The sequence below is a fragment of the Leptonychotes weddellii genome, chromosome 3, assembly GCF_054177405.1.
Source record: "Leptonychotes weddellii isolate Sample4059 chromosome 3, ASM5417740v2, whole genome shotgun sequence".
Lineage (NCBI taxonomy): Eukaryota > Metazoa > Chordata > Mammalia > Carnivora > Phocidae > Leptonychotes > Leptonychotes weddellii.
The window spans coordinates 27,464,132-27,477,960 of NC_138371.1; the positions used below are offsets into that span (position 1 = coordinate 27,464,132).

The 13,829-nt window shown below is 41.2% G+C and overlaps 1 protein-coding gene and 1 pseudogene across 4 annotated transcripts in view; both read right to left on the reverse strand.

The window, feature by feature from the left end:
* The window catches only part of PARD3B (par-3 family cell polarity regulator beta), a 985,082-nt gene that overhangs the window by 124,745 nt on the left and 846,508 nt on the right, over positions 1–13,829 (reverse strand). The gene's annotated exons all lie outside the window — the stretch shown is intronic.
* Positions 460–13,259, reverse strand: LOC145720482 (small ribosomal subunit protein uS2B pseudogene; annotated as a pseudogene).

The following is a 13,829-nucleotide window of genomic DNA, read 5'->3' on the forward strand; positions in this document are numbered from 1 at the left end:
TAGTGATGCTTTTGTAAAGAGGGTTTGACAACAATGGAGAGTCTCCTGCCTGCTAAACAAAAACTGACAACTCCATTTGAAAGCTGTCCCTGGATGTATTTTACACGCAGAAATTATCTGTGACAGTCCCAATCAAAATAAAGTTTCATTTCACTTGGAACACAAATGGACGATACAGTATGTTACCTTAAATGTTACTGTTTTGCCCCATTAATGGTTAACGTATTTTCTAGGGAGTTTCTCATTGGTTACTATTTTTAAACCTAGAAAATAACAGGAGGTTTTCATTGATCATGCCCTTTTTGTGTAAGCTAATGCTGGTAACTTAAGAAAAACAATGTATGTAGAAACAGAGATTGAATATATGGATTTGAAAACCTAGCTCTGGTTACATAAAATGAAGTGTGTAAATGTAAAATGAGAAACTATGTTTCTCCTATACCTGTGGCTCCACAGGTATATGTGGGCAACCTTACCATGGCCAACAACAAGCATCCACACGGATCCACCAACAAAGACGAAACTGTAAACAACACTCCTAGTCTCTGAATTAAAGGGTATGATCAAGAATACAACTTGCAATTTGTCAAATGTCAGACTACAAGGATCAATGCTCCCTTCTGATATCTGATACACATCATTCCTGGGCTGGAAAAATCACAACAGACTTTGTTTTAAAGAATATTTTCATGCCCACCTGTCTCTTATAGGCCAGGGTGTTAAGAAATCTATGTAAGAGTTTCCCATGATTTGATGGTAAATGCCATACAATTTTTCATACTATTTAGTATAGACCCAAACATTAACTTCTCTACCTCGGCCCACAGAGGACCCTATAAACTCAGAAGGCAGGGCCCACAGCTGTTTGAAACTTCATCAGTTTTACGGGTACATCTTCAATAGATTCTAGGCCAGAGAACCTAAGTGGGAAAGGGGGAGGGGTGGGGAGACTGCCCTGGAAATACTGAGAATGACTTGCCTGTATTCCTATATTCCATAGCCCTTGCCCTTCCTTGAAAGGTTTTGATATTATTATTGAATGAGAGATTCTCTTTTATCTTTTTTAAGGGAACATTTCTGTAAAAACAAGTAAAGTTTATAATAGCATAAGTTACAAATTTTGATATTCAATTGCTGTAAGGGAAATATCACAAAGTGTGTGTGTGTGTGTCTAAAATTCCATTGCCAAAAGCTTTTTACAATCTCATAACCCAAGTTCTCATTATCTAAGGACAGGACCACCTGGATAACAGACAAAAGAGATTTCCAGTGTGAGAGCTTAGGGAGCTTCACACTAATGTTTTAATTCTTGAAATCTGGGTTAGGGTGAAGCATTCCTGCAGCAGTGAGCACAGGGAGCATGAGGATGGATCCCTGGTGCTATGGTTACCAAAGAAGGTAGCAAAGAGGTCTGAGATGGTCAGAGAAGCGAACCTCAAAGGGAGCTAAGGGGCCTCGTAAAACAAATGATAATAACATTAAGGATTTATTTTTTATTTGATCATTAAAGCTACTGTGGAGAGGAATAAGAAAGGACAGGCCACTGCTGGGAGGAGATGCTTTGACATGATAACAACACCAGAGAAAAGGCAGAGCAACCTGAACTCCTATTTTGCCTCCATTAAAGAATCGCAGAACCATATAATTTTGGAGCTGGAAAGAAGTGCCGAGATCACTTAGTCCCACCCTCCCATCTTTACAGATGGGGAAAGATGCAGAGACATTAAGTGACTATCTGACATCTCCATCAAGGGAAGGCAGAAGAGAGGCAGAAAAGAAAATGATGGTAGGAGGGAGAGGAAAATACAAGATCCAAGATGCTTTAAAGGCATCCCAGTTGCCAGTACTCACAAATTATGTCCACGGCTTTGAAAGAGCTGGGAGGTGTGCACCTAGAAGGACAGATGGTATCTCTGAGAAATTACAGACCATGGAAGAAGTGTCCAGATACTTGAGGTGAGCGAATCTCAGCCAATTTTTTTTAATGGCCAAAGCAAACTCTACAAAACTACAGGTCAATAAGTTTGGTGTTCATTTCCAGCAAAATTCTCTGAATGTAACGGTAGAGGTGACTAGAGATCAATAAGAGTCAGTGACAAATAATAAGTACGGGAAAGAGAGTTACAAAAATGTAATTGCCAACAAGAGCCTTTTCTCTTGGTGGAGCAGCCATATTGGGCTGACTGTAGCTTCGGAATAGTAACTACTCTTTGTGCCCTTAGGAAGTGTTTGAGGCAGACACCAGATGGAGGAAACAGTGACTTGTGTGTCCTGGGAAGTCTTTCAACTAGGGGAACTTGGTGAGGAGGCATTTTCTGACAGAACAGAAGTAGGATATGGCACCCCAATCTTGAGAGACAAGGACCAGGAGAAACTTGCGGGATCACTGAAACTCAAGCATCAGAGCAGATGAGAGAGGAGAGACAACCAGAAGAAGGCTGTGCTGACCAGGAGGCCAGACAAGTCATCTTAGCCTGGGAGGTTGGCCAGCCCAAGAGTGTGACAAGAAAGTTCTGTGATCTTAAAGTCACGCAGCTAAGAGTGGAGCCACTTGGATTCATTCATTTATTCAATACATATTTATTGAATACCAGATGCCTTAGGGATTGTGCTGGGATTAGAAATTAAATATAGTTCCTGCTTTAAGATCTCACTGAGGAAATAAACGATGTCTGGGCTAAATCCTGAATAACACAAAGGACTTCACCTGGAAAACCAAAACCAAAACCAAAACCAAAACAATACAAACAGGTACAGAGAGAAATGGCACTATGGTCAATTAGAGCAATGGTTTTGGGTCAACCAACTAAGGCTGGGGGCCTTAGAAAGTTGGGAGGATAGGGACAAGAAGAGCGTCAAATAGAGAGCTGTATTTTGAGAGGTGTTTGTAGAAGGCGATGCATGTCGGGAGCAGAAGAAAATGTTCCCTAGTTCAGCCACTATAGCATCCCAGATTGAGCCTTGTCCAGTTTAGAGCAGCATGTCAAAGGGAAAGCACAATGGATCAAGAGAAGTTTGTAAGAATGTTGGGCCCCACAGCATTTTCTCACTGGGGAAATGCAGAGTACAGACATGACAACCAAAGCTACCATTAGCTACCAGAGATCCATTCTCATGGATCTTCCTGGGAAAGAGTCTGGGTGTGGGGCTAAGGGAGATGGAAGCCTCAAGAAAGAACCCTAGATTTCTAGCTTGAGCAAGTAGGTAAATAATGGTGCTCTATGTTGATGTGTCATAGTCACAAAATTGCAGCAACAGTAGGCAAGAAAGGCTTGTAATTAAAAGTGGGTATTAAGTGAAGACCAAGTCTGTCATTATGAAATCCTAGAGACATGACATCTCAAAAGGATGATCAGTTTAACAAGAATAAGAGTTAAACCCAAGGAAAGAGAAGGTTCAGCTCTAAAGCACTTTCTTCACTATTCCTGGCTAGAATGAATACCACTGGTGAGGGAGGAAGGACTGCAGTTAAATGAGAATCGCATGGGTGTTATACTGTTGTAATTAGTTACCTTCTGCCTGAGTTAGCTGCTGACAAACCTTTATGAGCGGGGACTACCTGTACTCCTGTCTGAAGGCCAGGCTCCATTCTTCTGTCTCAGGTAGAGCCTTGTAGGCTGAGCTAGATCACGGGTTCTGTCTTCCTTCCAGGCAAAACAAGGACAGATCTGGGATATGATTAGACTTGCCGCCTTGTCTAGCTGAGCCCATTTTGAGGTTACCTCACTGCATAGCAGCTGACACTTAAGTTGGGGTACCTCTTAAGGTAGAGCTGCAGATTTGTCTGTTCCCTGGGAATGGAAATGTATTGTTTCCATGTCTTTTTCTTACTCTAGCCTGTAAACTCTGTGAAAGAAGGGGAAGTGGTCCTTACCTAGCAGCACGTTGGGGTTTAACACAAGAAAGAGTTTTCTGCCACGGGAGCTAGCCTTAAATGAGAGAGTCTGCCCATTACCCTGGACTCCATATCTGGAAAACTTCAAACTGAAGCATCAGCCACCACTGGAAGTATGCTGAAGGGATTCTGGCATGTCCAATATGGCAGCCAATAGTCACAGGTGGCTATTGAACACTTGAAATGCACTAGTCCAAACTGAGAAGGGCTGTAAAGTGTAAAATACACACCAGATGTTGAAGATTTGGTATGACAAAAGGAGTGTAAAATAGCTCTATAATAACTGTTTTGGATATGTGTTGAAATTATATTTTGCATATATTTGGTTAAATATAATATATTATAAAATTAATTTTACTTTTTTAAATGAGGCTACTAAAAATTTAAAATTAAATATGTGGTTAACATTATATTTCTGTTGGACAGAGCTGCTCTAAACTAAGGTCAAGCAGCCCCACTGTCCTGACATCAGGTTGGGCTTAGGGATTCTGTTCTTGATTTGACTGTTTCCCACATAGAGAAGAAAGTCTCATTAATTGAGAACATCTTCCCATTTATTATGATTCAGTGGCATTTTCCATAATTAATAAATACGCTGAAATGCAAACCAACCCCCAGAAAAAAAACTGTTTTCTCTCTTCACTGTTATAAACGGTTCTAGTGGTGTCAACTTTTGTTGTTGTTGTTCAAAAAAAGGAATACATAATTTAATCTAAAATACTGGCATTTGAACAAAACATCCAAAAGGACATACTCTAGAAACTTTTGTGTTTGTTCAGGGTGCAGGTCAATGAGGATGATATCCTTTATCAGAGGAGTTAAGATAGAATTTAGTTATAAATGTTACCAGTCCACAAATAATACATAATTGTAATATAACTACCTTTAAATCAAATGATGGAATAAGCAGAGCCCTGGAGACTCTTAATTGAATGGGGTGTGGTGTGAACAATGGATTACTTATTTGTAGTGGTAAAACTTTTCTGGGCAGGTTTGTAACAGCACTTGAGGAAAGAAATTCAAATTTATGCCTATTCACAACTGTGGAGACAGAGCATGTTGCTAAGGTTCGAGAGGCTTCTTGGAGTCCAGCAAGAGGTCAACACGTGGACACTGAGGCCGAGGGCCGCATTTACAATACCAGTACACAAACAGAAAGCCATACTCTCCCTTCCAAGAAACGGAATCTGAACAAGGAATATTCTGGCCTGTAAAGGAATGAGCTTTCTCGGCCAACTCACAGGTATGAGGACAGCTGAAACTTCAGAAGGTTTTCAAGAGATTTGCCACATATTTATTTTACAGGATTTAAAAAATCAATACCAATTAAGCACTGCCTTATTCTAGTCCGCACCCCAGCTAATCACAGTGTGGTTCCCCGGGACCAGCAGGGTGAGCCTCACCGTCACCGGGGGAACTTGTTAGAAATGCAGAACCTCAGGCCCACCTTGGCCCACTGGAATCAAAATCTGCATTTTAACAAGACCCCCTGGTGATCTGAATGCAGTGGTTTGAAAAGCCAAGCTCTTCCTTTGTAGAAACAGGCTTCTCGGTCACAGCTGCTTTCTTTCTGTCTGGAAAACCCCATGGAAGGTGACCTCCCCCTTCTTACTCTGCTTATGAAAAGAGCACCAGCGAGTTAGGGATCCTGGCTGGAGGTAGCTTCCAACCCGTCGCTGGTCAATTAATGCAGCTTTTAGCCACAATTATTGGACATCACTGCTCCCCGGATGCTTCTGGTGTCTGTGAACACAGTTTTTACCCTGTCCTTTCAACAGCACAGGTTTTCTCCCAGAAGTACCTGTTTTCTTTCCTTTTGCATCAATTCGATTTTCACCGGAATGGAAAAGCTTTGAATTATCAGTTTTTCTAAAGCGAACCACTACTGCCTTTTTTTTTTTTTTTTTTTTTTAAGGGGAAGGGACTTGCCACTCAACTGCCCATAATTGCAGCGAGGACTGTGGCTGGCCTGGGGACTATTATTCAGCAGTGCTATTACCTTCCACAAGCAAAGTTTATAGAGTTGGACCTCAGACACATGGGAGAAAAAAAGAGTCCAGAATGAGACAGAACTCTGGGGAAAGAAAATAATTTTTAAAAACGAATAGAGTGGTCAACATAGCACGGTGGTTAAGTGTCTAGGCTCTGGGCTCATATACCTATAACTAGGTATAAATCCTGGCCCATCCCTGATGACATCAGGCCAGTCCCTCAACTTCTCGGCAACTTGGGCTCCTCATTTGTACCTTGGGGACAGTAGTACCACCCTGCCAAGTGGTCAGGATGTGAAATGATCCATGCAAAGCAATCAGTACAGCGTCCAGCCATAGCAAATTCTCAGTAATGTTTAGTGTTGGCTGTTATTAATCATCCTTAGTTTTATTACTTATCAACATATACCATTCAGTTTCTGAGTTATAGGACACGAGGCCAAACTTCAGTGGTGTCTAACTCAATAGGTAGCTGAGAACGTAATAAAACAGCTTCTTTCAAACATGCTAAAATGTCCAGTGGCTCTCCTTGTCTTTAGACCAGGAGGAAAACGATTCTGACTTCTTAGCAATCTAACAAAATCATACCACTGCAATGGTCACGTACACAGCCTCATTGTGACAAGGTGCACCGCCGAACCTCGAGCAGCCCAGGGTTGACTAATTAACTTCTCAAGGCTTTCAAGGGGTCTCCTGGGTGTTTTACAGGGTCCACCAAGCCAAAGAAGGCTGGAGAAGAGGAAATAGGATTAACTTCTTGATTGGAAGGGTGATTAAACACTGGGAACAGGATACCCAGGGAGGCTGCAGGATTTCCTTCTCTAGGGAACATTTAAACAGGAGACACAACTGTCTGGCCTGCATGATGTGGGTCTTCTGCCTGGGAGCAGGGGATTGAAACGAGTCAACTCAGAAAGAAAAATTACATTTTGATGTTAGTGTTTTTACAAAATAGGTAGAAGTAATTTCCTTTCCAATTTATAGGAAAATACACTCCTGACTGTGCACCCCCTACCCGCCATTGCCTAGATTCCTAACTCCCCTCCTTGACCCCTCTGACTGTATTTAGCATGGCTGTGATTTATTTGTTGCCATGCCTGTGTCTTCTCTACTAGACGACATGGTCCCTGAGGCTGGGACACTGTCTCTGCATAGGCACACACAGACACCTGGTGCAGAAGTCGAGGAGGGTGGACATTTAATTGCACAGACGGGAAGGCATTTAAAAAAAAACCTTTGACATTCTCCCACACACAACTTTGAGGTAGCTCATTCATTTATTCATTTATTCAATATTTATTGAGTTGAGCTATGACAAATAAATTAAAAAAATATTTTTTCCAATGCCTCCTATACACAAAGTAAACCTTTCCCCAAAGAACCCATGGTAGAGCGAGAGGTACAAAATGCATTTTTTTTTTTTTTTTTAACCTCCAAGAGGGCTAGCAGTTTCAGACTTAAAGAAGTATCCACTCCAGGTTGAAAACAATATCCTGCAATTCTTTGCCTCTCTTACAGAATTAGAGTAGCTTCTTAAAAACCCCATGGGTTCTGCCTACTCTATCTCAGAGCTATGCAACGCGTAGAAAAATAAAATATGCCTGGCTACCTGGGATGAACGTTTTAGATGAATATCCCTCAATATAACACTTTTCTAATCTGTTTTCCATCTTGGCAGCTTTTATTCCAAAGGAACATCCCTGAGGCCACTGCGTGGCTGAATGGTATGTGAGAGGGGTGGGTTCCCCTACTTCAGGAGGCCTGCTTTGTTAAAATGCTCTCTTGGTAAACAGAAAGGCCACAATCTATCAGGATTGCAGTTCAGCATGCAAGTGACTGGCCTATAAACATAATTTTTTAACAGCTTTTCTTCAGCAACTCTGACTGTTTAATTAATCTTCAGCCATTAACCATTCATTTAAAATGCCACTTACGAAATCTTAATTTTGCACATTATCAGCTGGTTCACAAATAGCTAAACCATGAGCAGAAGCATAATGATCTCTCTCTCCCTGTTCTTAGAGCTCACCAAGCTTATAGCCAATTTTGGCTTCTTAATTAACCATATGCATATAAGCACTTAAATTAAATGACAGGGGTTTTTTGTTTTTTTTTTTTTAAAAGAATTAATGTGCAGTGAAATGTTAACACTGACATCATTCTGCCTTTTGAAGCGCCCGAAGGCAGTGTCTGGCCAGGCCCCGACTACTCTGAATGCCCAAAGGTGATACAGGTGTGAGAACCTTCCCATTTCAGTTTAGTTCTCCTTATTGACTACACCCTTGCAATGATATTTTGCATCCATTGTTCAAATTCTCCAACTTTTATGTTTTAAGAAAAATAAGAGATGTCATCCCCAAGACATGCTTTAGCATGGGGCATTCAGAAACAACAAATCCAGCAGCACATCCTTTTTCAGTGGTTGACCCCAATTAGGTGAGTCAGTTCAAACCAAATAAGAGGGCAGGGAAGGATATTCAGGGCAAAAAAATAATTGTCAGCTGATGCTGAAATGACTTTTTCTCTAACTAGGCCTCTGATTATTAGAGCCCACAGAGAAATTACTTGCAATTTTACAGGTGTCAGCCAGGGTCAGGGACCAAGTTAAAAACTGGGTGCAGAATTGTTCAGGATAGTTCATCACAGTACATGGAAGGCTTTGACCCGTGAGCCAGTGCCTGGTTCCTATCTGAGATTTGATGGCTAGCCCCCATCAAAACCACCTCCAAACTTCAGGGACTAGACTATGAGTCTGTAACTGATTTGATTGGTGGCAGTAACAGACATTACATTTTGGAGAATTATGGTAATCTTGGGCATTTTTCTTTTTCTAGTATTCAAATACAGAGATTCCAAGGACAGGCATAAATAAGGAATCACAAATGAGAATTATGTTGCATCATCTACTAAAACTCCATGCTCCTGGAATGAGGAAAATTGTTAAGAGTGTTCATTAAAAATGTTTTACAACACTGTGGGAGTGAAAATGGGAAAAATAGCAGACCGTTTTCTGAATCACAATGTGAACTGAGGTACAACACCTTTGAATTCATTAGACACGTAGTGTAGGTGACACATCGGTGGTTACGAGCCTCATTTTAGTTATATTATACCTGTGCAAATTACTGAAGCTGGTTTTGACTGAGAATTCATGTGCAGGTGTCAAAAAAAAAAACAGTGACTGTAATTAGAAACAGAAATGTACTGATTGACGAAAGAACTTAGAACCAAACATGCGCATAAACAATTTGAGTCTCAGCAAACTTGGCATTTTGTAATCCTGTTAGCAATTCAGTTTTTAATCCAAGTAAGTGCTTAAAATACAAGCATATCTTGACTCTGCAATTTCTGAGGCTGGATTCCAAGAGACTGACAGTTTATCCTCCTAGAAGACCTTTCAGGCTGCAAGGAATCATGAGAGCTTTCCAAAGACTAATGTATAAAATCCGCTAAGCTACATCCATTCTGTGATTCTTTCACCGATTCATTGAACAATCATGTCTTGGGTACCTACTCTGTGCTAAGCTCTGGGAATGCAGTTCTTTCAGGTCGGTCTTGCTCACAAAAAGGTATAGTCCCATTAGGCAGATGTAGTAGTCACCCCCAGAGTTTAGTTTTGATTTTAGTGTGTTCACTTCAAAAACTCCCTGAGCAATTTTCCTTTGAGTTAAGGAACCAAAGGTGACTGGCAAATTGTGGAAAGAAGGACGACACCTTAACCTAGTGACTTAACCTGGTATGGAAGCTAGCAGCATCACTGCCCCAGGCAGCTTGTTAGAAATGTCAATTTCAGTGCTCTGTCTCAGACCTACTAAATCAGAAACTCTGTGGTTCAACAAGTCTTCCAGGTGATTCCACAAGCTCAAGTTTGAGAACCATTACCTTGGATGCTTCAAAGTTGATCTTTAGCTGCAGAAGCATACATGTATCAGATTAATAAGGCACCTCATAGCCCTGAGAGTGAGGGATATGTGGGAAATGGGTTAGGTCTCTGGGAGTGAGGACGCATGTCCCTGAATAAGCTGAGAGTGATGGGCACCCTCAGATGTGGTGGAAAAAATGGAAACATTTTCTATGTTGTGATCTGTGCTAGGGCATACCTCTTGGTCCAACGAAGGAAAGGTACCATGCAGACTGATGAATGCATCGGATTACTAAACCTCTTTGTTCTCTACCTGGTGTCAGTAAGAGGAACTTCTTTCACTTCTTCACATAAGCCAAGCTCCTTTCCACATCAGGATTTTCTCCCCCTGCTGCTCTTTTGTCTGAAATGCCTTTCATTCCCCTTTTACCACCAAACTCCTCTTAACTACTCACTCTTCTTGTCTCAACTTAAATGTCACTTTCTCAGTGAATCCTTTCTTGATCCTTCACAATGTCAAATATGTTTATAGCACACTGTGCCTCTCCTTAGTAGTACTTATAATTAAGGAGTGGTTATAATTAAGTATTTAATATTTGTCTCTGCCAGTCTATCTTAAGTTCCATGACAGTAACGACTTCCTTCGTCCAAATCTTAATAAATATTTGTTGAATGAATGGGGATTTTTTTCTTTTTTTTAGAAACTGTTTATTTCCCATCAACCTTAGTTCCATTTTGTTTGCCTTTGTGGAAGAGCAGCCTAAGACCACCCGGTGGTTGCTCCTACCCATTCAGTGGCCTGAGCAGCAGGAGCTGCGGACCAGTCTTCAGTGGCCGGCTGAGCGCTCCAGTCCTTAGGAGGAAACTGCTGAAGAGGTACGGAGGGCCCCTGCTTGCCTTCAGACCAGTCTGCGACCTCAGGTTGAATAGCAGTGAATCTAGGAGCTGGAGCCGTCCATTCACGCTGAAATTCCTCCTTGGTCACAGCATTTTCAGCAGCAGCCTGCTCTTCCTTTTCAATCTCTTCGGGACCCTGTAGAAGTACAGACCTCCCATGGGTGCTCACGGGAAATGGTGCCACGCATGCGCAGAACTTCCCTGGCTAGCATCTACCACAGCAGACCCACTGAGTGAGCTCCTTTGTTGCAAGGCCATGGCGATGTCCCTATGGCGCAGGGGAGAGTCTGTGTTACACGGAGCGGTGGTAGGCAGGTTAATGTAAGATGCCTCTGTGAGAGGCTGGTGATCAGCCCTGGGATCAGTAGCCACCAGAAGTCTCTGCTCCCAGATCTCTGCCTTGATCGGGTTAGTGAAGCTTCCAGCAATAGGAGTGGTTCAGGTAGCAGCAGCGAACTTCAGCACAGCTCGCTGGCCAGTATTCCTGGACGATATGACACTGACATCAGCTGACTTTTCAATGGCAACAATGGCACGAGCTGCCAGCAGAAGCTTCTCCCAGGTTCTCTTCAGATTTATGATGTAGATACCATCGCTTTTCCTTTTGTAGATGTACTGTTCCATTTGGAAGTCAAGGCTGGTACCACCTAAGTGGGTTCCTGCTGCAAGGAATTTGAGGACATGCTCCTCTTTCATTTGCAGGGGATCAAGGGCTCTGGACATTGTGAAAGTTTCCCTTTAAGTTACGATGGGAATGCAAAACAACACCGTAGGGACCCCTCCCCAGGTAGTGCAGAAAAGCTGAATGGGGATTATTAAACAGTAAATTTTATGGAACTCACATGAGTGTTAAAGAATCATGTTTCCTAAGCCCTGGCCTGGGAGCTAAACTGGTTCAGGACACATCATCAGTGGTTCCTGGATTCCCCTTTTCTTATATTTTTAGATATTTCTATTCTCTACTTTTTCACCTGACTGATCTAGTGAAAGAGAGGGCATCTTAACCAATAGTGGTAGAAAAATAAGAAAAAAATGACTAAAATTTGAGCACTCAATTTGAGGCCATGCTGCAGGCATGACACACATTAACTCTTCAAGTGTCCAATTGTCCTATGAGACATGGAATCATTTTCACCCTAGAGGTGAAGAGAGGCTCAAAGATGTTAACATACTATGGCCAAGGACCACAGAGTGGTAGAATTAAGACATACACCTAGGATTTATGCCCAACTTCAAATTCTATGCTTTGAAAACATGAGGAGAAAGATAATAATTTCAAGAGAAGTAATAAACAGACAGTTAAATACTGCTCAAGAGGCAACACAATATATGTAAAATGTCTTAATACTGAGCATATATTAGGTGTGAAATAAATACTATTATGAGCTACCATCACCATCGTCATCACTGTCATCATCCTTAGTCTTGAAAATCCTCATAAATATTTTGCTTCTAGAGCCTAAAACTCACATCTGAACAGACTCTGGGCATACTTTATTTGAAATAGCTAAGTTTGGAGAAATTCTCTCACAGAAAAAAAATGACCCCAAAGGAAATTTATGAATTGAGCCTCTTCAAAACCGCATGTAGACTCAAATGATCTGAAAATTGCTACTGAGGTCTACTGTTTTACATTTCTTGTTTTCCAGTGAATTAGTTTTGAGACTCGGAAATCACATACACTTGTGAAAGTCGTTTTCCAGACTCAAGACTGGAATTAAGCACACATAAGCCTTTGGTACTATAATGTCCCAAATTTCTAGGACACTTAGATCTAGATCTGCTTCTTTTTCTTGGCATTTCTTAGTTTTCACTCACATAAGTACCCAGATAAGCCAGTTTTTAATATGCTTGCCAGCTTTCACCAACACTGGCCTCACTGCTGAAAGAACAAGGCAGGAACAAAGCTGCAGCAGGGAGAAGCTGTGGTAGGAGTGGAGCGCTGCCCGATTAGCTATTCTTTGTGGAAGAACACCAAGGCATGAATTGCAGGAGAAAACAAACCTGTCCTCCCTCTTGCTAAATGTGGTCACCCAAATGGTGAGGATGGCCTACAGGGTCTCTGAGTGAGAGCATGGGAGGAGAGAGAACCCTTGGAAATGCTACCGAGGTAAAGGTTCGTGAGACCAATGCTCAAGAGCAGAGAGTGACTGTTATTCTGTGGGGCATCAACAAGAAAGACCAACATGACAAAAACTGAATGCTAATGACCAGTCTCTTCTCCAAAATCAGTATATATTTAAATTTAAATCTAAAATCATTTATGAGTGCCTACTACATACCAGGCCCCATACAAGTGGCTTTCATATATATTAGTTCTTGTAGCCCATTAACAACAAAGTCTATTGACTATACATTTACATTACCATAACATTAATTCTTAGCATTAAAAATGGATAAGGGAGTTCTATTTTTGGTAATGGTGGGAGACTCTGCCATATTCTCACTTTCATGAGTAAAACAGGAATAGCTGGACAGAGATGAGAGGGAAAAAAAACAAACAAAACAAAAAAAACCCAAAACCTGCTTGGAGACTTTGGAGAACTAAAGGAGCCAGAACTTGAGGGACCAAGAATGATTCTGAAAAGTAGATAAGCACATTGAATTGAGCCTAATATTCTGTGGCACTTTTGTCTGCAAGTCTTCTGCTAATTCATAAATGGTATAGAATCAGATGCTAAAAAAAAATGAGCAGACTTAAAGGCTAAGAGACTTGGAGACTGAGAAGAGATTTTGACATTCTCATAGGATTGGCAAGACAAATTAGAGTCCATGGTCTGCTAAGAAAGAAGGGTCTGAGTAAACAACTCAGATTTACAGTTAGGAATACAAAAAGGCTACATTCCAGGAGTAAGGATAAACTATAAATAGGCTATCTCTTATAACAACTAAAACCCAGCTTCTAGTCATCTAACTCTAAGACTAGAATAAATCAATATGACCCTAATCTGCTTGTCAGAAAGCAAAGTAAATCCTCTGGAAAAAGATAACATCAGCCTGAGTTTATTTCTATAATTTTCAAGTACTATGTCTAGCATTCAATCAATGCATACCAGGAGATAGGACCAAAGGACTGAAAACAAAGTGGAAATCAAACAATTTAAATAGACTCAGAGCTAATCCAGATATTTACATTATTAGACATGGTTCTCAAAATAACTGTAATTAATATGTTCAAGAAAAA